At 39.7% G+C, this 22985-nt stretch overlaps 1 protein-coding gene across 10 annotated transcripts in view; it reads left to right on the top strand.

Moving 5' to 3' along the window:
• SOX5 (SRY-box transcription factor 5) overlaps window positions 1-22985 on the top strand; it is a 997502-nt gene that overhangs the window by 4964 nt on the left and 969553 nt on the right. The window contains exon 1 of one of the 10 annotated variants that reach the window (XM_089919965.1): window positions 3106-20079. The exons of the other annotated variants lie outside the window; for them this stretch is intronic. The gene's annotated coding sequence lies outside the window, so the exon portion shown is untranslated. Of the gene's footprint in view, window positions 1-3105; window positions 20080-22985 lie in introns of those variants that run through there. 10 annotated transcript variants of the gene reach the window in all.

The raw sequence follows: 22985 nt of genomic DNA, 5'->3' as shown, positions 1-22985 counted from the left end.
GCTTTCCTGATCTGGGGCCTAAACTTTAGGATGGGCCCTTGATTACCTCCCAGTTTGCTTTAATGGACTCTTCTGAATTTCTGCCCCATTTGCCCAAGTTAACCTCTGGCTCATAAGCCAATGGATTCAAAGGTGATAATAGCTTATTATGTGTTAATTCTCTAACTAAAAGTTGTTATTATTATTGCAGTTTATCCTGACCATCTAATTCCTTAGAGAAAGACGTGGAGTATCATGTGAAGCTGCCAGGAAGAAATACTTGTAAACATAAGGAGTTTTTGTTGTACCTCTCAAAGCATACCTTACAGGAAAGTCGTTACTCTGCTTATGAGTAAGGATGACATTCAGTGGGGGCAGTGTATCGATGGAATTAGGGGAAAAATGAATACATTTAAAGAATACATGAAATAACCACTCTTTAAAAGTTGAGTCTTTAAAAAAAACACCGAGAAAAAAAATGCGTCTCCAGGAAGTGGCAGTGGTGGTGACGGTGTTGGTATTGAATTCTACAGATAGACGTCCATTCATTCTTTATTGCTGAAAGTTCATTATAAGTTAAAAAAAAAAAAACGCTACCTGATTATATCTTTGAGGCCCAATGACTTGTCATTCAATTACTTCGTGATTCTGTGCTACCCCATCTCCAAAGGGGACAGGTAGTGCAGCAGTCAAAGGGATGACCTCTACCTGGCATTCCCTGGAAGCTGAGGCACTGCCTTGTCACTGCAGCAGCAGTTCAAGTCTGGGAGCTAGGGAATTCAGGAGGGACCCAGGATGCAAAAGAAGCCAGCCCACTAGCGTTTGGAGTTTTTCAGTTTAGGCCTATTTATAATTCTTCCAAGACTTCACTTGGAGTTCTGAACATTTAGTGCTCTGCCCCTTTTCTTAACCTCTGAAGCTCAGGTTTATAATCCTTTTCTTGTAGGGATATTGCACGGATTACAGTAGGTATTGTATATCAGATTCCTAGCATAGGGTCTCTCATGAACGAGGTGCTTGGTAAATGTTAGCTACACTCTCCTCTCCCTTCAATCAAGTCTAGATTTTGATCATTTATAATGTTCAAAGCTTCATTTTGTACTTGCTTTGAACTTGTTTGAATCCGAGAAGAAAAATATATCACTTTCTTGAGGCTGAGATCAACACTTTAAAATGGTGATTCAGTTAACGTCTATACATGATCTCTGACAATGTGGTTTTATTAAGATGCTGTGTTTGGTGCAAGTGTGAATTCTATCTTTTATTCATATAAATGTTCCTTCCGTGAAAGGAGCAAAAACTTTAGGACCTAACTATAGATTTCTCTGCTTGTTATAATTTTTGATTTCTTGTTACAGATATAAACTAGTGAAAATTTATTGTGATGTTATCCATTGAGAGTCATGTACCACTGGGTTATGTTAAGTTTAGCCCATGTGGATAGAGAGAAATTCCACTTGGAAAAAGAGATAAGTCTGACTTTGCAATGTTTTGCCCTAAAGAGTTAACAGTTCCTTCATCGGGAATCTCATAGGTTTGTTTGTTTAAATTGGGTTCAAGGAGAAAGGTACAATCAGTGTACCATTGTCTATTTGAAGAGATGATGTACAGTAACATGGAAAACTTAGTGCTTGTTTTCTTCTCGCAATGATTCAGAGAATTTCTCTGTAAGTACAACTGACCAAAGATAAAGAAAAGGCTAAGAGAAGAAAAAAATGCAAATAAATGACTTGGTTATTGCATTAATTTGGGTCCATGAAGAAGCAGACCCCAAGATGGGATTAGACATGTAAGACGTTTTTGCGGGGAGGGCACGGGAGAAGACTGGGAGAGCCTTTTAGCCATGACCCAGGTTTGACACTTATGTAAGGAGGAAGGGAAGGAAAGAGGATTGAGTAGAAAGAACTTGACTGTAGTGCAGTCTGAGAAGGGTTTGGCTAGGGAGCCGGGAGTCAGCCATTGGAGGAACCCTCTGTCTCAGTGGAATGGCCTGCATTCATAGCCCCCACTGTGCTCAGTCCTTGGCTAGGAGCAGCTCCCTGGAAGCAGGGCCTTGGAGCACAAATGATACTGGAGACAGAGAGGGGCAGCCGGTGGGACACTGAGTCCATTATATTCTGGCCACAGGAGATGTGACTGGTGTAGTTGTGGTTTGGAAGTATAGCCCTGAGCACTCGCTCTGGTTGGGTGGACCTGCCACTAAAAAAAAGACCTGGCATTTCTTTGAGTTCTGATGCTTTATTTTCCTCCATTGTAAAACGAGAATAATGATTGTTGTCACCTCACAGAGTGCTAGTCAAGATTAAATGAGGTTATATGAGATTATATATAAATACATAGTACCACGCATGGTACAGGTGAAATGCTCAACATATATTTCTCTCTTTTTAATGTGCTCGTAAAATGCAATTGAGAGGTATAGGTGAATCGTATCAGGTGATGGTAAATATATTTAAACGGTAGGTAGTTCATGTAATTAGAAGGTGTTGTTTATGCAAGCAGACATCCTTAATGCCTTTTCAGAATAGCTCACTTCAGTTCTCATGCTTCAGCCCTTATTTTTATGAGGCTGTAAACAGTGCAACAGATAGACCAACTGACCTTGACCATCTTCTGGTAATTTGCCCTAAAGCGTGAGGTAGACAGAACAGTCTCTTCATTTCCTTACCCCTCTAGGCTTCCTATTCAGTTGAGGAGCAGCTTGCACTGTAAGTCTGCATTTTATCTTGAGCCTCAAACACCTTGCGAGTCTTTGCTCCCCTGTGTTACTGTTCCTAAACCAACTTGCCGCGCGCGGCACAAAGCACTGAACTCAAGTGGCCCTCAGCGCGAGCTCCTGCTGTGATGAGTCACAGAGCCACCAGCACTTTGTTGCGTTAGATTTGATCACTGCCATGAGCAGTCCTTCGATTGTCAGCTAAGAGACCCTTCAGGGAGTTGTCCCTTAATAGAAAGTCTCTTTTCTTCCCTCCTGTTGTAACTTTAAATTAAAAGAAACTGTAGAGGAGCTGGTGGCCTTGCAGCAGTTCATTCTTCTACCTACTGGGAGAACAACATCTGAGAAAAGACGTTATTGGACTGAGAATTGAGTTGTTGCTATTTTTGGGGGGCCAGTGTCGGGGGAGGGGCGGCAGCGGGGGAGGACGAGGCTCTCGGTAATGTCGTGGCAGGACGGCTGGCGGGGTGCCGATCCTTCTGTGCCTGCTGGGGAGCATTTGGGGGATGGAAGACATTGACTTAGCATGTTGGGATACATGAGACCACTGGTATTTTGCCCCTGATTTTTAGGTGGTTCTGTGTATGGTACTGTGGGAAACTGGCACCGGGACAGCTTCAGAATCCACGGAGGATGGGAGGCAGGAAGAGAGAGCTAATTTTTGACACATTCCTCAGACAAGTGCCCCCTCTAGGGAATCTGTGCCCAGGATAAGGACTGCTTACTGTGAGGCTTTTGGCATAGTTTTCCCCAAATAGCGAGTGCTGGTTGCTTCAATGTCGCTAGTTAAAAAGGTTGACAAACTGAACATTTGGAGAGGCTCTCTGCTGAGCCAGGCGTTGTACCCTCTGCAGTTGCTGGTCCATCCCCATTCTGGGTTAGGGCCTGCCCTCAGATCGGATGCCTGCTAGGATTCCCTGGGGCACTTCACGGCTGCTGAAAGCTGAACTTGTTTGACGTGTGGTATCAGGGGCTGACTGGGGTTTGCATGTATGTTCTGGCGATGCTCGGTGTCACTGTGCAGTATTGGCAGCCTTTCACGTGTATCTGGCACAGTCAGTCTCATTACTTTACTCTTGCACTGGGAGCTGCTTTGGAACAAGTGCATACCATTTCTTATAACTCTGTCTTGACTCTCCATACTTCACTTTCTCAGCCTCATCTCCACCGTACCTTTACTACTAGCAGAATAGTAGTGCCTTTTCTACATTAAATCAGGAAGTAAAGTGACAGTTTTAATACACATGAACCAACCAACCAAACAAATCTCTAAGTTTGTAAAGAAAGTTAATGGGCTCACTATTTATTTCTAGGGACCTCCTCAGCCCCGCAAACGTGCCTCCCTTCCCCTGTCACTGCTTACTGGGCTTTTCTTAACCCTTCTGTTCCCACAAGGTCTTTCTCCTTCTGGCACCATCAGCACTGTGCATTGAGTTAACTTCACCAGAGGAAGTGAGAACTGGAGAGTTCTCTAAGTACCCTGCTGCCTGGTTCGAAAGGGGTAGCCATAGGTGACAAACATTTGGAAGGTAAGCTCCTTGAGGGCATGGTGTTGTGTTTCCAGCACAATCACAGTACCTGGAACAGGGCAGCCACAGAATCAATGATTGCTGAGCCAACTTGTCTTGCCAACTGAGCTTCATTCCTATTCAAGGCAGCCCTGCATGATGGGGAGGTGGGAAAACTAACAGTGGTTGAGCCTCGACCATGTTCCAGGCACGTGCTAGGTGCTTTACATGGATAATCCCCTTTAATCCTCACAGCCCACAGATTAGGTGGCAATTATCCCCTTTTCACAGATGGCCAAACAAACTCCAGGGGGTCAGGTACTCACTCATATTCCTCAGTTAGTGAACAGGAGAATCACTGCCTGGATTTCAGTCTTTTTGACTCAACCACATGTATTCTTTCATCCTGCTGTGGCCAAGATACTGGTGTGGGGTTCCCATCCATGAAATGGGAGCACTAATGCCTGCCTACCTACCACAGGGATACTTAGGAGCAGGTGAGAAGTGGTCACTGAAAGTGATGCTTGAGCTGTAATTTCTTTTTTTTTTTTTTTTTTTTTTGCGGTACGCGGGCCTCTCACTGTTGTGGTCTCTCCCGCTGCGGAGCACAGGCTCCGGACGTGCAGGCTCAGCGGTCGTGGCTCACGGGCCCAGCGGCTCCGCGGCATGTGGGATCTTCCCAGACCGGGGCACGAACCCGTGTCCCCTGCATCGGCAGGCGGACTCTCAACCACTGCACCACCAGGGAAGCCCTTGAGCTGTAATTTCTAAAAGTCACTTACTATTATCAAGTACCCACTGATCCATTTATTAACCAAATGAGTATTTACTGAACACACAGTTAGATGTTGCTTAAGCTGTACTTAACAGGAAATATTTTCTGATTTGAAGCAGAGTTTCTGACTACATAAAAACTGATATCAAAGGAATTTAATAGAACAGTGTCTCAAAGGTGATCACCCTGTCACCTCACTGAAAACCACTTGGGATGTTTTTGAAAATCTACCTTTCTGGCTCCCCCTCAGATGTAGGGAACCTGAACCTCTGTGGTTGAAGCCCTGTAACCCTGAATTTTTTAACAAGCATGACTGGCGATTCTTTTGCACATAAAAGTTTGAGAACCAGTGGTAAAAAACCTTTTATTGATTTAGTTTGGTAGTAAGTTATATATATGGCATATGGAGATGAAGTAAGATGCTCAGAGAGTACTGGCAGGGCCAAGATAAAGCACAGGTGATTGCTGCATTGCTAGAAAGACTTTTTTGGTGATTTGCTGTTAGGAGTTTTGAAATAAAATTTAAAGAACCTAAGTACATTTGAGTATATAGAACAGTAGCATTCTTAAGGTCCAGAGTGAGGGGACCTAACACAGAGTGGGTTGGGGCAGGGGAAGGGTGGCAGTTCTGTGCATTCCAGGCTTGAAAAGATCTTTCTTTTCAAGGACAGGTGGTTAAGTAAACTGAAGACCAGGGGTTGATTTATTTTTTTCAGTTCTGTATCCCAAATGTTCAGAACAGTGTCTGGAACATAGTAGGTGCGGAAAGACCTTTGCTTAACGAATGAATAAAAACAGATGGAGGGAGAGAGCAATATGTGGAGAACAGATTAGAATAGCTTGATGATGATTTTTGTGGTTAAAGAAATCGAGGAGTATGCTGGAAAGGAATCCTAGTGAGATCAGACAAGGACAAGGTTGTAATTAGACTAATATGGTCCTTACAGGAGAGAGCCTTCAAACACACAGATGAACAACGCAGAAACAAACCTGAGGTTTGTATGGGATCGAATCATCAGGCTGCTGTTTGTGTGTATTATCTTGGAAGCAGCAATTACTACATGAGGATAGGGACTGAGTCTGTTTTGTTCTCCAAATGATCATGGTACTTAATAAATATTTATTGAATAAATGACCGGGTTTCTACACGGACTGGAAAAGAAAGCTTTTAAACGATACAAACATGTCTTGTAAAAAGAGAAAAAAAAAAAAATCTTTACAAATGCTAACCAGTAGATTGGTGATCGTGAAAATAGCAAATCTTCATAAAACTGGAAGTTCTTAGTCTGTTTGGAGTTCAGTAGGCTGTCCGTCGGATTGTTTGCCTGTCACCAAGCAGTGCTTTGCTTTCACGTCACTTTCATTTTACTGTTGTCGAAAGTCCACGGTAATGCCTAGCACAGTGCCTTGCCGATATGAGCTATTGAATAAGTATTTGCTGAAGAGTTCAATCTGTGAATGAAGCGTATTGACTGGGGCTGGGGGCAGGGGAGGTGGGAAATTGGAGGCAGTTGAAGAGAGTTGCCTTCCTTCACTTAGAATTCCCAGAGTGACCTGTGATCCAGTGACCTTTAGTAGGCATATTTTCCATATAACTCAAAGCCTGGTTATTGTAATCTTGAGAGGAAGGATGCTTGCTAAGGTAATGACTGCAAAGGTGGGTTCAGCATTGTTAGAAGAGGCAACCATTCGTTTGATCTCGAAAGTCAGGCTGGAAAATGTATTGGGGAAAAAACGGTGAAAAGTAATTCTAAACCTAACTGGAGTTTCAGTAGAAAAATGGCTCTAATTCAAACGGTGTAATGTTAACATCAATGTGCGTCTTGTGGCTCAAGCCCCGCATACTGCTTTGGAAATAAAAGGAGATTGTGTAAAGAATTAGCAATACAAGGCATTTTTAAGTGCTTTATTGCAGAGGCCTGTGATACTCTGTGAAATCTATGCAGGCTTTTTCTTCCTGCTGTGCTTAATTTCAGAATCTGATGCTATTACCCATCCTCGGAGGAAAAAAAAAAAAATCATTCTCCGTTAACTCTTAAAAACCGAGTTTAACATTGCACTTGCTTTCAACATAATCTTTCTGACATTTCTCAGGAAGAGAGAAGTGGTGTATTTAACCACGGAGGGTTTTTGTCTCCTAGTATCCAGGATTGCTTCTAGGGGGTGGCATTAGAGGAAGAGGGCAAGTTGGAAAGAAATGTTAAAAGCTTAAGTTTAGAAATGGCTCAAGCAGCTTGAAGAATAAGGTCCCTGAAAGAGTCGGCAGAGCTTGTGTTTGGCACGCATCCAGATCAGAAGCCAGAAAGGCGAATGTGTTATAAAGAAGATCAGGCAGAAGCCAGGACAGGAGTTAAATCTTTACAGTATCGGCGACTATCTTCCTGTGACATGAAGACAAGCCCCCCCAAAGTAAGTGCCTTGGCATATGCCATTATTGTGCCCCTTTGCCTGGCTCGCTTGAAATAGCAGTTGGTGTTGACTGTTAGTTTACTGTTGCTAGGCATTGTGCTAAGCGGCTTATTTTTATTTTTATTGACTCTTCTCAGGAATTCTCTGACGTAGGTACAGATGTTGCTCCATTATACAGATAAGGAAACTGAGCTGGCCCAAAGTAGTGGAGCTGAGACTTGAACCCAGAGTGGTCTGATTCTGAGGCTTGGGCCCTTACCCCTTGTAATATAGGAAGTAGATTTTAAGTCCTGCTGAGTCATCCCTCAAAATTATGCTTGTGTTTCCCCCCTTCCTTTATATATGTACTTCTGTCACTCTAGGGCAGGCTCTTTTCAGCTTATTTCTGAACTTTTGCAAAGTTCCCCAAAGTGGGATCTCTCCCTACAATCTGTACTGTGTACAATTGTCAGGTCAATCTTCCTAACATGCTATTTAGGTTCTGTTGTCCCTTTCTTAAACGTTCACGGTGCCTGAATACTACACACAGATGGGACCCAGACCCTTAAGTCTCTTTTTTAAGGGCCTTACCATCTTCTCCAAGTCTTCTACCTTTTCAGGCTCATATTTGAAACCTTCCTTTTGAGAACAGTTTGCTCCGATCAGGATTCATGCTGAGCACAGTTTCCCAGATGACTCTCAAATTGTCTGCGACATGTGAGCCTTGTCAACTCCTCTCACAATGCTCATGCCAGGGGCCTTCCACGGGCATTGCACTAAAAGCCATTGCTCGCATTTGAACCCTGTCTGACTTAGGGAATTCTTCCGGAGTTGCTTTTCCATCTGCTTCAAACCTCCTCATCATTTGACTTTCCTTGGTTCCCAATCCACTTGACTCTCTCTTTCAACTTTCTCTTTTGCTTTTGTCCCTTCATTCATTCAGTAATCAACAAATATTTGTTGAGCACCTACTATGAGCCAGATGCCACATTGACTGCTAGGGAGTCTGTGATGTGTGGAGCAGGCACACACCTTGCATGCAAGGATTTAAATTCTATTGGGGTAAATAAATTTTAATCAGATAATCAGCTGCATTTCTGATGGCAAATTGTGGAACTATATTTCACAAAATTATATACAGCATAGAGGACAAGTATCTGATATTTTGGCAGGACAGTCAGAGGAGGATGCCATGAGGAAGTCACGTTTGAAGGATGGTTAATGACGTAAAGAGGACATAGGGAATAGCATGTGCCAAAGCTCCAAAGAGAGAGGGAGAAGGATGTGTTCCTGGAATTAGAAGGCCAGCATGGCTGGAGCAAAGTGACTGGGAAATGGACATGGATGGGGCTGTAAAGGTGAGTCTTCATACTAAGGCTGATAAGAAACCTATTGAATAGTTTTAAGCAGAAGACTAATAAAATTTGTGGCTAGAGCATGTAGACCAAATTTAAGAGAGGAAGGAATGGATTTGGTAAGCTAGTAAGAAAGCTATTGTAGCGACTCACGCAAGAGAAAGATAGTGGCTTGGATTTGGGACTTTAGCAGTTGTGTTTGAGATGGAGACAAAAGGAAAGGTTTCACAAGCACACTTGGAGGGGAAATTGCCCAGTTTCAGGTGCTTTGTAACTGTCCCCCGGCCATTCCCCCTCCACCTAATGGAATATTCCACCTGGGAATTACCCATTGTTCCCATGTTCCATAGGTTTAGAAAAGAGATGCATAAGTCCATACACCTCTGAGGGATTCTGCTGGCTGCATCTGTACCTGCTTTAGCTCTTGAGTATTCAAGCAGAGAGATTGGATACAAAGCGTACAGTCCCTCCCGTCTACGCATATGTATTTGCTCTCACGTTTCTATGCTTTCCTTCTGTATATATCATCCCTTCATATAGATTTTCTGAAACCCTACCCATTCCTTAATTTCCAAATTAAATTTTGCTTTTCCACAGCATCCCCACAGAATATACTGACTGAAGATCTCTCCTTCTGATCTTACGATATGTATACCTATAACCACTTTTAAGGCTTTAACTGTATATTGTACTGTATCGTAAGCATGTTGTGAATATGCCTCATCCTTTGAGGGATACTGTGAGTTTGCCTAGGGATGTGGATGCTGTAGTTCAATATTATACTCCTATTTTGGATCACCATTTACGTCGTTAGCATGGCAGTCTACTTAACCTCGCTCAGTGTGTGCTTCCTCACCTGCAGGATGGGGATAATTAGATGTACTTCATAAAGCAGTTGTGTGGGATTAATGAGAGAATGCGTACAAAGTCTATAAAACAGTCCTTGGCCATAATGAGCTCCACCATGTGATGACATTTTATGGTCATAAATGTTATTGTTTGAAATCAGAAACCTGTATCTTACTACTACTTTTGTCTACTTGGAGCTCAAAAAAATTATTGAGTTCAGATTCGGATTTAAATTTATGTATCATTTCTGCCAGGGGGATACAAATATAAGTAAATCTTGCTTCTTGTCTGCACAAACCTCTATTTGATAGGGAAGCTAGTAACATAAACTGGTAATTATATATCACTGTGATAGGTATAGCGATAGAGTATTTTGAGAGCACAGAAGAGAGGTTGGGGGAAGATTTTCTAAGTGAATTGATGTATGAGCTGAGTATTTTATCAATCAATTAAATACATACTAAAATAAAGTATGTATATCGTATAAAATTCAAAGCTGCATAACAAAATAGCACTCCTGTCTTACGATCATGCCACTCCATTCCTATTACTTCCAACTCTGTCTTTCTAAATAAAATGTTTACTCCTTATTTTTCAAAGAATGTTAGTTATTGATTAACCTCCTACTATTTGGCTTTGTTATTCTACTCTTCCCCCACCCCTGCTTCCTAAAACCACACATACTCCTTTTCCCATTGTCCCAATATACTTTCATCTCCCCCCTTTTTTAGGGTTAAATCGGTTCAGTAAACACAGTTACGGGAATTCCCTGACAGTCCAGTGGTTAGCACTAGGCGTTTTCACTGAGGGGGCCTGGGTTCGATCCTTGGTCCAGGAGCTAAGATCCCGCAAGCCCCGAGGCCAAAAAAAATCAAAAAAACAAAATAAATAAAAAAACAAAAAATACCCCAAAAAGCACACAGTTACTTTGACTCTTTAAAATGTTGTTTATCACTGAGAATATTATATATTGATTACTTTTACTTTTTATACAACTTGTTTGGTTTTCCTGGAGTTAATAATGGCTTATGTTCAAACTTACAGGTTTTACTAGAAGTGCCCAATGTTTACTGGAATTTCTGAGTTAGGCTGAAAAAGGTGGAGTGACATATCCAGGGTGGGCCTTGGGGGCAGTCCGCTGTGGTTGGAAGGATCATTTTATCACTGACATAATTTAGAGTTTTAGAATTAGATAATAAAAAGACCATTGACTTTTAGTCATTTATATTGTGCTTCTTAAAATTTCTGCAGACATTGCGCTCCCTTATTGCCTGTACTTGGGCACTCTGCTTCCGCCAACCTGCCCTTGGAAAGGCTCTGAGTTAAGCTAAGAAAGGAAGAGGGTGGTGCTTTGAGAAGGGAGGAGGGTATTCCAAGCAGACAGGACAACGTGAGTAAAAAGGCAAGAAGGTGAAAAATAGCATGGCGTGTTTGTGAAATTACAGAGAGTTTGGTGTTGGTAGAACATAAAGTACATGATAGGAACCAGCTGAGATGAGGCTGTGATGTTGGCAGTGGTCAGAATCAAGGTGCTCTTTTTATTATAGACCAAATGCCCCAAATTCTGTCTTTTAGGCCATGGGGAACCTTATGATGTGCAGTAACATATGGTCTGCTTTGCCTGTGAATGAACTAATGACACATTAGCCAGAAAATGCAAAACTGGCTCCTTAAGTCAGCAGTTAAAATGTGTATTTGGTGACATGTTAATACTTTAGGGGTACCCTATCAGTAGAATTTTTAGAGCGTACAATCCTGTAGAATGTGCATGCACGCACAGACACATATTCATAATTTATGTACATGTGTTATACTTGAGCTAATATTCAGGGCACAGTAAACTCTGAGAGCAAGGTTTAGTTTAAATAATAGTTGAAGTAACAGTGGTATTACATCAGAGTTCCCTGGAAACCGACTCTGACATGTAGATTTGCATGCATTGGATTTATTGGGAGGGTTCTTGGCGACAGCACCTGTGAGGGGCTCAGAGAAGCAGGATGGGCCTAAGGAGAAGTTGACTATGATGCAGCTGGGGCTTCAGCTAACCTATGAGGAGCTCTGGAACTGGATAGCTCCTTAGAGATGTCCTGAACTGAGACAAGGGGGCCAGGTCTTTGTAACCATACATTGGTGCTGGATGTGGGCCATCCCTGGGGAGCCGGAGGAACTTTGGATGAGGGCAGTTCTTGAGAAAGGCCTTAGACGTGAGTCTTCAGCAGCCAGCACTCTCGGTAGCTAGGAAATGAGTGCTGCTAGGTAGCACACTGCAGTATCCACTAAACACAACCTTCCCGAGACTCTCTATTTTTTTGAATTCTCATAGATTTTTCTTGAAATATGGCTGACAAAGAGCTAGCAGTTGGTCTAAAAGATACAGTTCTGCCATTTTCCCATGTTCACTTGTATTTGCATTATTAGTACTACTTTGAAAATTCCTAGATTTTTGTTTTGTTTTGTAGGACATATTTTAAAACCACTTCTCTGCTTTATGAGGGTTAATTTATCTAAAAATTAGACAGTGTAGTCCACAAGCCACAATGTGTGACAAAATGGTAAAACAAAAGAGAGAGAATGGCATTAACATTAAGTTCTTCCAGTTGTGAAATGAAGGCCCCTGTGGCAATCTATTAATAGTTAGATGAAAAAAAGGAATACGTGGATCATCTTGAACTTCCAGCTTTGGAGAAAATGTCTTTATGGAGTGAGACCAAGGGACATTTTAATTGGAGGTAGGACAGCTGACTGGACATAGACATATGGTGGTGGTAATGGTGTCTTTGTGTATTTATAAAGCAGGAGGAATTCTTGCCCAGTATGTGGACAAGAGTATAGGCCTAGGTTTTTCAGGTTCCCAGATGGGCATCTAAGTCAGTGTTCTCCTAACTTTTTTTTGATAATGTATATACACCATCAATAAAAAAAGAAAATATTACTTTACTAACAGTAAACATGCAAAAGTAGAAATTAAAAGGCCTGAGATAAAGAGGGAATAAAGGATATCTATAGAATAAGAAATATAAATAAAAATTGTAATATTCTCTTTTAGCATGCCAGTGGATTTTTTTTTTTTTGAACCCACCTTGAAGACTCTTTGAGCTAGTTTTCTAGAGCATAAGTTATATACTTAATAGGGGAGAAAGTGTACTGGTGTCAAACTTTGACAATTTTTATGAGTTTGACCTATGCAACTATTTAAATGTGATAGTATGAACTACAGGTATTAAGAAATAAGGTTTTAGAACACAGTTGTGGTACTTTAAGATATTTTAAAAATCATGAAAGGAATGTGTGTGTGTGTGTTTGTGTGTTTGCACTAGCCAGCATCATAATGACTTAGCATTTCCTTCTGTTTAGCAATTACTCATAATTAACTAAAAGGTTGGGGCCACACTGACACCATTACCCCTCTGTATATCTGGCTCTAATTTACGAGCCATATCCTGCCTAATATGCCAGAATGCTTTTGAATGTTCTCTCACTGCTTATTTTTCCTTGGATTCATGAATTTATAAATGTTGCATGCAACAATTAAAAGATATCTTTATTTGTGTCTCTCAGCAGTAGAGAACCTGAAAAGGCAAAACCTTTCCTAAATGTAATAAGTTCCTTCATGTCCTTTTGGAATTTTAAATGTTTATAAGCATTTTTATAGCAAAACTCAGCCTGGCTTTAAAGAATTATTCCAGATTTATCTTGTGCCTGAACTTTAGATAGCTTGGCTTCCTTATTAACATCTTTTATTTTGTTAATAAAAGTTCATTTCAGTTGTGTTTTCATTTTTATATTTAACACTGTCTGCTCACAAATGTTGGTTGCTTTGAATTTCTTGGAAGGAAGGGGGATAAATACATTTCAGGTAGCATTATTACTACTTTTCATTATAGATTAGATTAAAAGGTAGCCAGATTTGGAACCAGTATATAGAAATCTTAATAAGGATATGGTAATCATGGCTGGATTCCTAAGTAAGCCTAATCATATAATTTAAAATATAGTTCATAAGTTAAAAGGCAGAAACCTCATTATGCTAGAGAGTGCTATTTTTAAAAATAATGAAGAATTAAGCTTCCTTTTTTTTTTTTTTTTTTTTTGGGCGGTACGCGGGCCTCTCACTGTTGTGGCCTCTCCAGTTGCGGAGCACAGGCTCCGGGCGCGCAGGCTCAGCGGCCATGGCTCGCGGGCCCAGCCGCTCCGCGGAATGTGGGATCTTCCCGGACCGGGGCACGAACCCGTGTCCCCTACATCGGCAGGCGGACTCTCAACCACGGCGCCACCAGGGAAGCCCAAGCTTCCTTTTTTATATACATACAAATGATCTTACCATTACTGAGTAAAGGACATATACTGTCTCTCAAAAAAATACTGTGCCTTGACGTTTTCAGGTGATTCCATCCATATTTTTTCTTATTCTCTTTATAACCATTTGCGTATTGACCTTAATAGCAATTTAAAATATACAGTGTTGTATTTGACTATGATTAACTCTTAATTCATTCATTTAAAATATGTTTATTGTGAGTCTGTTCTTTGTCACATATGACAAATGTTGAGTAATGGAGTTACCATGGTAAGTAAAAGAGATTTGGCCCCTGCCCTTATGGAGTTTCCAATCTAGTGAGAAAGATGGAGGTTAATCAGCTAATCATGCTGGAGAGACATTCTCTACTTCGGTGTAATTGTGACTGGCAACTGGATTGTTAATTAAAAAAAAATTGCTAAAGCATAGAGTCTTAGAGAAATGATGTCATCCTTCCTTAAATATTTTAAGATTTTAAACAATGTTTAGTCAGTTTGTTTGTTGGTGTTTCATTGTTTATCAGTATTTATCAATTTGCCAATTAATTGATGTATAGTTGAAGCTTTTAAGGATGGGTCTCTTGAGTAACATTCCTTGTCATCTTCACACCCAAAATATATGTTCTGTGGTTTTTACTTTTGATTTGCTAAAAATGATAGGAGAATTTCAAGGCATTTGGCAAACAATCCAAGTGCAGAAGTTTGTCTAGGTTTTTAAATTTTTATTCCAATTTTATGAAGCTACTAGACACCTAATTTAGTGGTCTTTAAAAACAATTTACCTTTATTCCTTAAAGAAGCATTCAATCTAGTGTCACTAACAGCATCCTTTTTGCCCTCATATTCTATTACTTATGTAATATTTAATGAATTTACTCAATTACAGTGGCAAATAGAAATGGTATAAAGAGCCCTGGGATCAAGCAGATAAGCAAAGCAGTTAGAGTGGGAGTGTGTGGTGTGCTACAGTAGCCTTTTTGCTATGAGGGTACCCTGGCTAATAGTGTGTTTCATGGAGGGAATGGAACACACCCGTTACTCTGGTGACTTGGTGAACGTAGGTCGGCTATGAAAGTTGTATTCTAGGGCTAGTGATGAGTACTATGGAGTATATTATGGAGGATGAATACAGGGGGCTATAAGGAGATATTATAGCGTAGCCTGATTTATTCTAGAAGTCACAGCAGGACTTTCAGGAGGATGAGACATTTGGGTTGGAATATGAAGAGAAGTAAGCTGTGGTTGAGTGTGGAGAAAGAACACTTTGTGCAAAGCTCTGAAGTAGGTTAAAGGTTGGGATATTGAAGAACCAAAGGAGACCAGAGTGGCTGGGGCACAGAAAAGAAGGGCAGGAGTCATGAGGAATGAGGCTGGAGGAGGAGGCCGGAGTCCTGTCATGTAGCGTCTTGTAGATGCTGCTGAGGTTCTGGTTTTTTATCAAAAAAGTAAGGGCAAGTAATTAAAGGATTCAGATTTGCATTTTAAAAAGATAATTCTGGCTGTTGTTTGGAAAATGGAACGAACAGGGCATCAGTTATGTAGTGATTAGAGTAGGCTAAATAAGAAACGTTGTCCTTGTCTCCAAAACTATTCATTCTTCCATTTTTCAGGGCCTTATCCTGCTACAAGTCTAAACGGGTCCTTGAAATACTTGAGGAAAAGCAGAACCTAAATTCATCATAGGTAAAAATCTTTTCAATACCCAGAAAGACCTGGAATGGTATTTTCTATAGCGTACTTTGCTTACCATTTTCTCCTTTTATATTTGTATTTATAGTCATGATTTCAGCACATCATGTTGTCAAGACAATAGAAAAAAAAGGAAAAGTCATTCTTTTAAGCTTGTACCATGCTATTGATTTTCTTTGAAAGGACAACAAGTGTGTTTATTTTATCACTGTGGGTCTAAACCTTAACCATGAAACACCATTCTTTACTTCTAAACTATGTGTAACAAAGAAATTCTTTATTGCAACTTCATCAATAATTCAAATGCAACTTAAAGGAAAGTAGGGCAGCATAAGGAAAAACACACTTCTTCCATAATTGAGACGATTAAATAGTATTGAGTCCCACTGTCATATTCATATTGATGAAACAACTTTTATAACTACGAAGAGTCTAATAAGAAGTAAGACCTCAGAATTATGAGACAATGTCATAGACATTTCTGTATTTTTTCCTATTGTAAAATACAAATAGTGAAAGCAAGCTTTTACTTGTGTGTGATAATGAAGGAACAGCTTTTGAAAGGTACTCTTACTGGGATTTTCATAGTTTTCAAAGCTGTGCAGTAATAACCCAAGCTATTTTGGAACTGTGCATACATTAGTGTTCTGGTGCAACATGATACAATAATGTGTGAAAACGTATACGATTGCACCTTGTTTAAATTTGCAATTTTTCAACGTAGTCCCACAGTGAGCTCTTGTCAGGTTTTGACTGCATAGGGGAGGAAAAGTTTATAGAAGCCTAAGAATGGGTTTGGATGTAAATATCTGACTATGAAAATAAGACTTTCTAAAAATTATACTTTTTTGAAAGATCAAAAGAGTTCAGTTTATATTATATATAATATTTTGCAAATCAACCTGTTATTAGTTTCGCCCAGTGGAAGCTTAAGAATGTGCATAAATAACCTTCAGAATGAAGATGTATATCTGCTCTATTTTGTATTTGCAGAGTGTGAGTGAAAAGTACAGAGTTTGATTTTCAAAGACAATGATCACATTATAATTTATGCATTCATATTAATGTTGTTTTTCAAAATTTCACCCAGAGAAGCAAAACCCTGATTCCATTGATGCCCTTGTCCAAAACATTTTGGAAAACTTCCTCTCAGAACTGTCTTTTGAATCATTTGCAAGCCTGACTAAAACATCTATCTCATTACTTTCTATTCGCATTTTATACCAAGATTCATCATGCTTTTTTTTTTACTCACCAGAGTTGGCTATAAATGTCTCTTTGAAATGATGAAAATGGCTAAAATTGACTTTCAAATTATGAAATTTGTCACCATTGAGGATATTTAGAAATGTGTATGCCTGTGTGTGGTACAGACTTAGAAAGCAGTTTCAAAAGGAGGTAGAAACACTGTGAGGAATGGCTGAGCTTGAGAGTGAGTGAGTGGTTGTTCTGAGGTGACCGCTGTGAAGGGAAAGCACATTTGGATGACATGGTATGTTTGTTTAAAAACCAGTCACATTACTTTTTAATGACGCTGTATATTAGTTTTTACAACGTATGCAAAGAAAAACGCAGACATGCCTTTTGGAATGCAAGGCCAAAATATCTTAAACAATTAGCAGCATATTTTATTAGGAAGACAAAAGATTAAGCAACTACAGTGCTAATCCTGTGTTGGCAGAGTCTTCAGATAATGGTCTTTACGTGGGAATGTCTCTGCACAGTTTTATTTTATTTAAATACTGTCATTTACTGTCTGATCTATAAGTATGTGTATTTCCTTTAGCATCTTACGTAATTCATACTTATTTTCATGTCATTTGAAGGTACTAGTTGGTAGCACTTGAAATTTTCATTTCAGTTGACCCCTTCCTATAAGTAATTGACCCGGTTTTCAGAACTATTAGTGCTTGTTTTCTTAACCGTCAGTAAAAAAAACCCAAGTAGTCACATGTGCTTGAAATGTAAAATAATTAGATTGACTTCTAAATATTTTCTTCGTTTAAAAACAATCTGTGGTCATTCAGTACAACTCACACAAGTTTATGTGTTAAATAATTTATGAATAAAATGAATTAGTAATGTACATATCCAGAATGTTCACCACTTGCCTCCAGTTTGAACATCTTTATTGTGTTCTTTCTTAAATGGGTAGGAAGTGAAAGAAGTGATTGCCAGAGAGACTTAGTTGAGTAGCTTTTGTTTTCTGAGTGTTAGAATTGGTATTAGTGCTGTCTAATAGAAGGAAACAATTCAAGTATAATTTTGCCATGGTTGGTTTATGCGACCCTGTAAGATCCGTGAAGGTTAGAAGCCCAAAGATCTCAGAGAGTTTAGGACAACTTTCTGAGGCAGCGGATGGCAAATGATAGCCCCTGGGCAGGACTCTTGTTTAGCGAATAAAATTTTATTGGAACACAAGCATGCTCATCCATTAACTTGTTATCCACAACTACTTTCAAGCTGTAAGAGCAGAGACGAATAGTTGTGGCAGATAACATACAGCCCATAATACTAAAATATTTACCATGTGGTCCTTTAAGAAAAAAATTGCTGGACTTGTAAGATAAAGGACCACTAGTTGTACCTGACATCCCCATCTTTATGAAAAATCTAAAGCATTTAGAGAGCCTCTTTGGAAATTAGAGGCAACATACACAACATATTTGGAAACATGGTTATGATCCATTTGTCAGAAGATATAAAAAGATTCAAGGTTTAAGGGGAGCTCAAAGCAAGAGTGGGCCCTATTGCAAGTCTGGGCTGCAATCAGTGCAAACGGTTCTGCCTCTTGGGTCATAAGACTAGGCAGAAGCCCAAAGGTAGTTTCTGACTTTCAGCTTTCGGTGTTATCAACAGGGATCAAATGTCATTTATAGTTGCTTGAAAATGGATAGATTTAAGTGCAAACCAGTGTTTGAATATGAAGATCTGGTATACACTTTCGCACCACTTTTCGGTATAGCTAACACACCCTTTGGAGATAAAGACTTCTTGTTTAACATGGTATGTAGTTTGTGTAGACTGATTTGTGTCATAGTGATTCTTTTATCCTGGTTAAACTATGTTCACATTTCTTTTTTTCTGGTTTTGTGGTACTAAATGGGCTTTCTTTTCCTGAATGCCTTTATCCTTGACTATTCTAAAAATTTTAAAGCACAAGATTTATGCAGGAATTGTTCCAGACTAATAGCTCCTTCCTTCATATTAAACACCTTAGTTTGTATTAATGAAATTGGGTGCTCTTTTGTTCCTTTTCCCAACAAGGGGAACAGTTTTGGAGACTAAATCCGTCTTAACATGTGCTGCACCTTGAGTTCTTTGGTAACTTTATTTTACCTATTAACTGTCATGGATTTTTGACAGCAAATGTCATATTTGAAATTCCATTGAAGGAAAGTATAACACTGTGATAATGTTCATTTGCAATATAATTATTCATTGACAATTCCTAAAATCTATAATAGGTTAGAAAATAAAATCCCAGCAGCTTTCGTGTTCCCCATTAAGAAAAGTAGATTCAGAAAGCTTATATCATGGTACTGCTTACCAAAAGTTAGGAGTTTTATTCTTGTAGGAGTTAGGCTATTAAGTAATGTTTATATAATCCTGATAAACATTTCTCCATGACTGAATTTTGAGTGGAAAACTTTCTTTCCTAAAAGGCTCTAAGTGAAAAAAAAAAGGCCTGTCCTCTGACTATGTGTAGTGTGTGTGTGTGTGTGTGTGTGTGTGTGTGTGTATTTAGATCTATGTTAATACCAACTAATGCCAACATCTGGCAAAGAGATGGAGATCTGGGAATTTGTTGCTTGAAACCCTGGGACAAAGTGTTCTGCTCCGACCAGCAAACATAGCTGTGGACTTGAACTGGAATCTTCAGGGGCAGAAACGTCTTAACTGTCTGGAAAATTGGCCTGAGTCACCATGAAGGCACTAAAACAAAACTAATTTTAAGCAGGTCAAAGTTCAGTGATTCCCTCTGGAATTCAAACTTTTTAAAAGAGTCTCATGTTTAAGTGAAAAGGGTCAAAGTTGATGTACTGTTACAATGTTTTGAATGCTTTCCCTTAAGAACAGCCACCCAAGCTGGGATTAGCATGAGGAACTGCAAGGCTGGCAACTTGCGTCTAGGTTAAAAATATTTTAAAGCAGTAAATGCCGTCAGTACAGAGAGATCCCTGGGAGCCTTTCTATTCAAAAATGTGTGAGCTCAGGGCAGCGACGGCAATGTAATTTAGGGCAGTGTATGCTTCATAGCTTTGGAGAATACTGCTTCCTGCTAATGTTCCATCAGAGAATGGCAGGATAGTAGTAATTTTAGAAGGTGGTATTCCTGTTTGTCTTACATCGAAAACTTCAGAATAAATAAGAGGACACAGCAACTGAACGAGAAATGTAACTATGGAAAGGTACCAATGAATCTAAATTTGAACTGAACAGATACAAAATCAGCATGGGTGTAGGAGTATTTTTAAGGCGAAGCTACGGTGAAAGTGACTTCCCAGGGAATGAACTGCACAGGTACGTATGGTGTGTGACAAATCGCCTGCAGAAACTTTCAAGAAAGTGCCTTGTCAACAGTAAGGTCCTTTGACTACGACCGGATGTAATGCTGTTGAATATTTGAATTGAGGAATTATTTTCGAAAATGGAAACATAGGAGATTTAATTTCAGTATCTGGCATTCAGATGATATCTAGATATCCCGAGGATGCCAAGGAATTAGCTAGTCAGAATTCCTTGAATGAGATTGTACTGGGATTGTATGGTAGCCTTAAACTGAAGTGTGTGATTCTAGCACTTTTGATGTTAAAATGTTACACACTGCAGCTTAATGCGATTGACTAGGTATTTTCTCAGCCTGAAGATCTTGTTGCTGACTAGGATGAGAACTAAACAACGTTCTTAGACATTAAAAAGAGCCTATCATTTTATGGGTTGTGTCTAGGAAAGGGGAGAGAAACATTTACTCTGCCTTCAAATTTAGAGACTCAGCTAAAAACTGCAGCTATGAAATTTGGCTGGTATCCATAGTCTACTCAACTTCCTATAAAACTTTGGTTGTTCATATTAGCTGTTTTCTTTTTCCTTGATACCAGGGGCAGAATAATTCTGTTGCTCTTCATCATAAACCTATGATAGTCACTTTGAAGAAGCTTTACTAATTTAGTTATTTATTCAGTAAATACCAGTTATTCCAATTTGAGGAATTACATTTTGCGTTGTGTTTACTGTGTCTCAAGAGATTGGAACTCAGTCATGTCTGTTTGTTTTAATAAGTCAGTCCCACGTGATAATTTTTACCAACAGAATAAAAATGCATGAGGAAGAAGGAAAAGTCAAGTTATGGTGTGACGTGATGATTCTCTCCTGTACAGTTTTTAACTGGGAAGTGATCTGAGTTGGGCTGAAAGATGAGAAGATGTCATGCATGTTCTTTGTGCTTCCTTCACTAAGACAGGTTGATAGAAGGTGGTCTTCCATCTGGATCCTTGAATTCAGTTATGTTTATAATTATTAAGATTGTGAATGCTGCTTATCTTAATGTAGCGATGCAGAGAGAAGAATAAGAGAGAATCAAATATTACAAAAGTTAAATTAGGAGAAGTAAAATGATAACTGTTTTCAAGAATTGGTGCTAGGATTATAATGCAGGAGTAGTTTTAGGGTAAGTTCTTAGATTTCTCAGAATCTTAATTATAGACCAGCAATTTAAATTTTTGAGCAGGGAATTTCCAAAACAAAATTTATTTACCATCAAAACTATGTGAAGAAATAGAGAAACCTCAGTATATTCAATATTCTAATTTATTATTTCAACAGCACTACTTAACAGTTTTATCACAAATGACCTTTTGAAAAAATAGTTGCTGCTCTGAACTTTTGCCCCTCTATGTGTCTTCACAAGGAGAGCTTTTGAAGAGTCTTAAATCTGTCTGATAGTAAAATATCGTGATACGTTCTCGTTTCCCTACATCTGCAAGCTCTGTCAGCTGTTAAACTTGTGCTAGTCGACTGCTGGCTTGACATGCTGAGCTGATCCTTTTGTTTAACTGGCATTGCTCTTAGCTTCCCCACTTAAACTAGCTATCAGAATCCTCTAGGTCAACCAGATAGTTTGCCTTATTGCAAGCTCACCTGAACCATCTTCTGAGGTAGGGCCTATGATTTCATGAGAAATAGTCACCTCAGTGGGGAGCTACAGAACTCACCTCTATCTTCCAAGTGTTAACAGTAACCTATAATAATAATTTGGTGACACAAAATGCTTCTTTTTATGCATTACCTATTTCCAGAGGCCTAATTTAGGTTTGTATCAAAATGGATATCACAAACAGTGCAGCTTCCTGCTGAGAAGCAAAGTGCTACTGAGAGACTTTCTGTTATTCTTTTGGTGGCATCTGGGAGGGGTGAAGAAACATGGGGGGTGGGGTGGGGAGGGAAGCAATTGTCAGTCGCTTAAGCGTCACCAGGACAAGCCGTGGTGGAGAATGGTTTTCAAAGGCAGAATAACTTGATGGAATTGTTATATCAGGAGCTGAACTTTGTTCTATTGCACTTGATAGGAGGCAAATTTCAGAACAAGGAAAACAGCAGAAGTGGTTATAGCAGATATCTTATTTTTCTGTATGATTTTCATACTTCATGCTCCAGCAACAGTGACAGTGCTTACTTACCCAGGTGTAAATACAAACAATAATACAGTGCTGAGAAAGTTTTAAACTTTAAGTCTCCACCGAAAGTCTTAATTCTTCATCACAGAATCCCTGGCTGTGCTAGAGTCAGTCCAATCGAAAAAGCAGAGCTAATGGCAGCGTGTCCCATCTTTAACCTTTTACCCTATTTTTAAGTCGCCCAGTACCTACCCCAAACATGCGAGTCTCCTCCATTGTCCTAGTTCTTCAAGCAAACAGAAATTTATCATAATTTTTCTTACTTAACTATACCCAGGAGTATTGTACTTTAAATAGAAACTTATGAAGGGCTGTTTTTCATAAATGTTTAGAGTTAGAATTTCGGGCTGTGCTGGTAGTGAGAGATGGAAAAATATGGCAATATTATTTCACAGAAGGGGTCTTCCAGGGAGTCCTCAACTCACACCTTATAGGTGAAATTACCATTACAGTGAAGCCGTGAGCTGATTTTTAGCCCAAACGTGGGCTAGTCAATGACCTGCGTTTTAGAATTCAGCGATGGAGGTGTTGATGCATTTCCATGCTTTAGGTTCTGTGGCAGCTTCCAGCTTCTGCCTTTGCCCTGACTGTACCCAGTCCTCTTACGTGGAAAAGGGATGGGAAAATGGCAGGGAGCTGGGCAAATTGTCAAGAACTCCATCCCAGAACTTTAACTCTGGCTCCCACTGCAACATTTCACTCTTGCGTGTTTTCTGAGAGTGCAGGGTTTTTCTTGGCCTGCTGCTTCCCCAA

This window comes from Delphinapterus leucas, chromosome 11 (assembly GCF_059928025.1).
Source record: "Delphinapterus leucas isolate spDelLeu-1000000601 "Yukka" chromosome 11, BTC_Dleu_Yukka2, whole genome shotgun sequence".
Classification (NCBI taxonomy): Eukaryota; Metazoa; Chordata; class Mammalia; order Artiodactyla; family Monodontidae; genus Delphinapterus; species Delphinapterus leucas.
The sequence above is the reverse complement of the archived record's forward strand: the minus strand, read 5'-3'. Positions and strand labels throughout refer to the sequence as shown.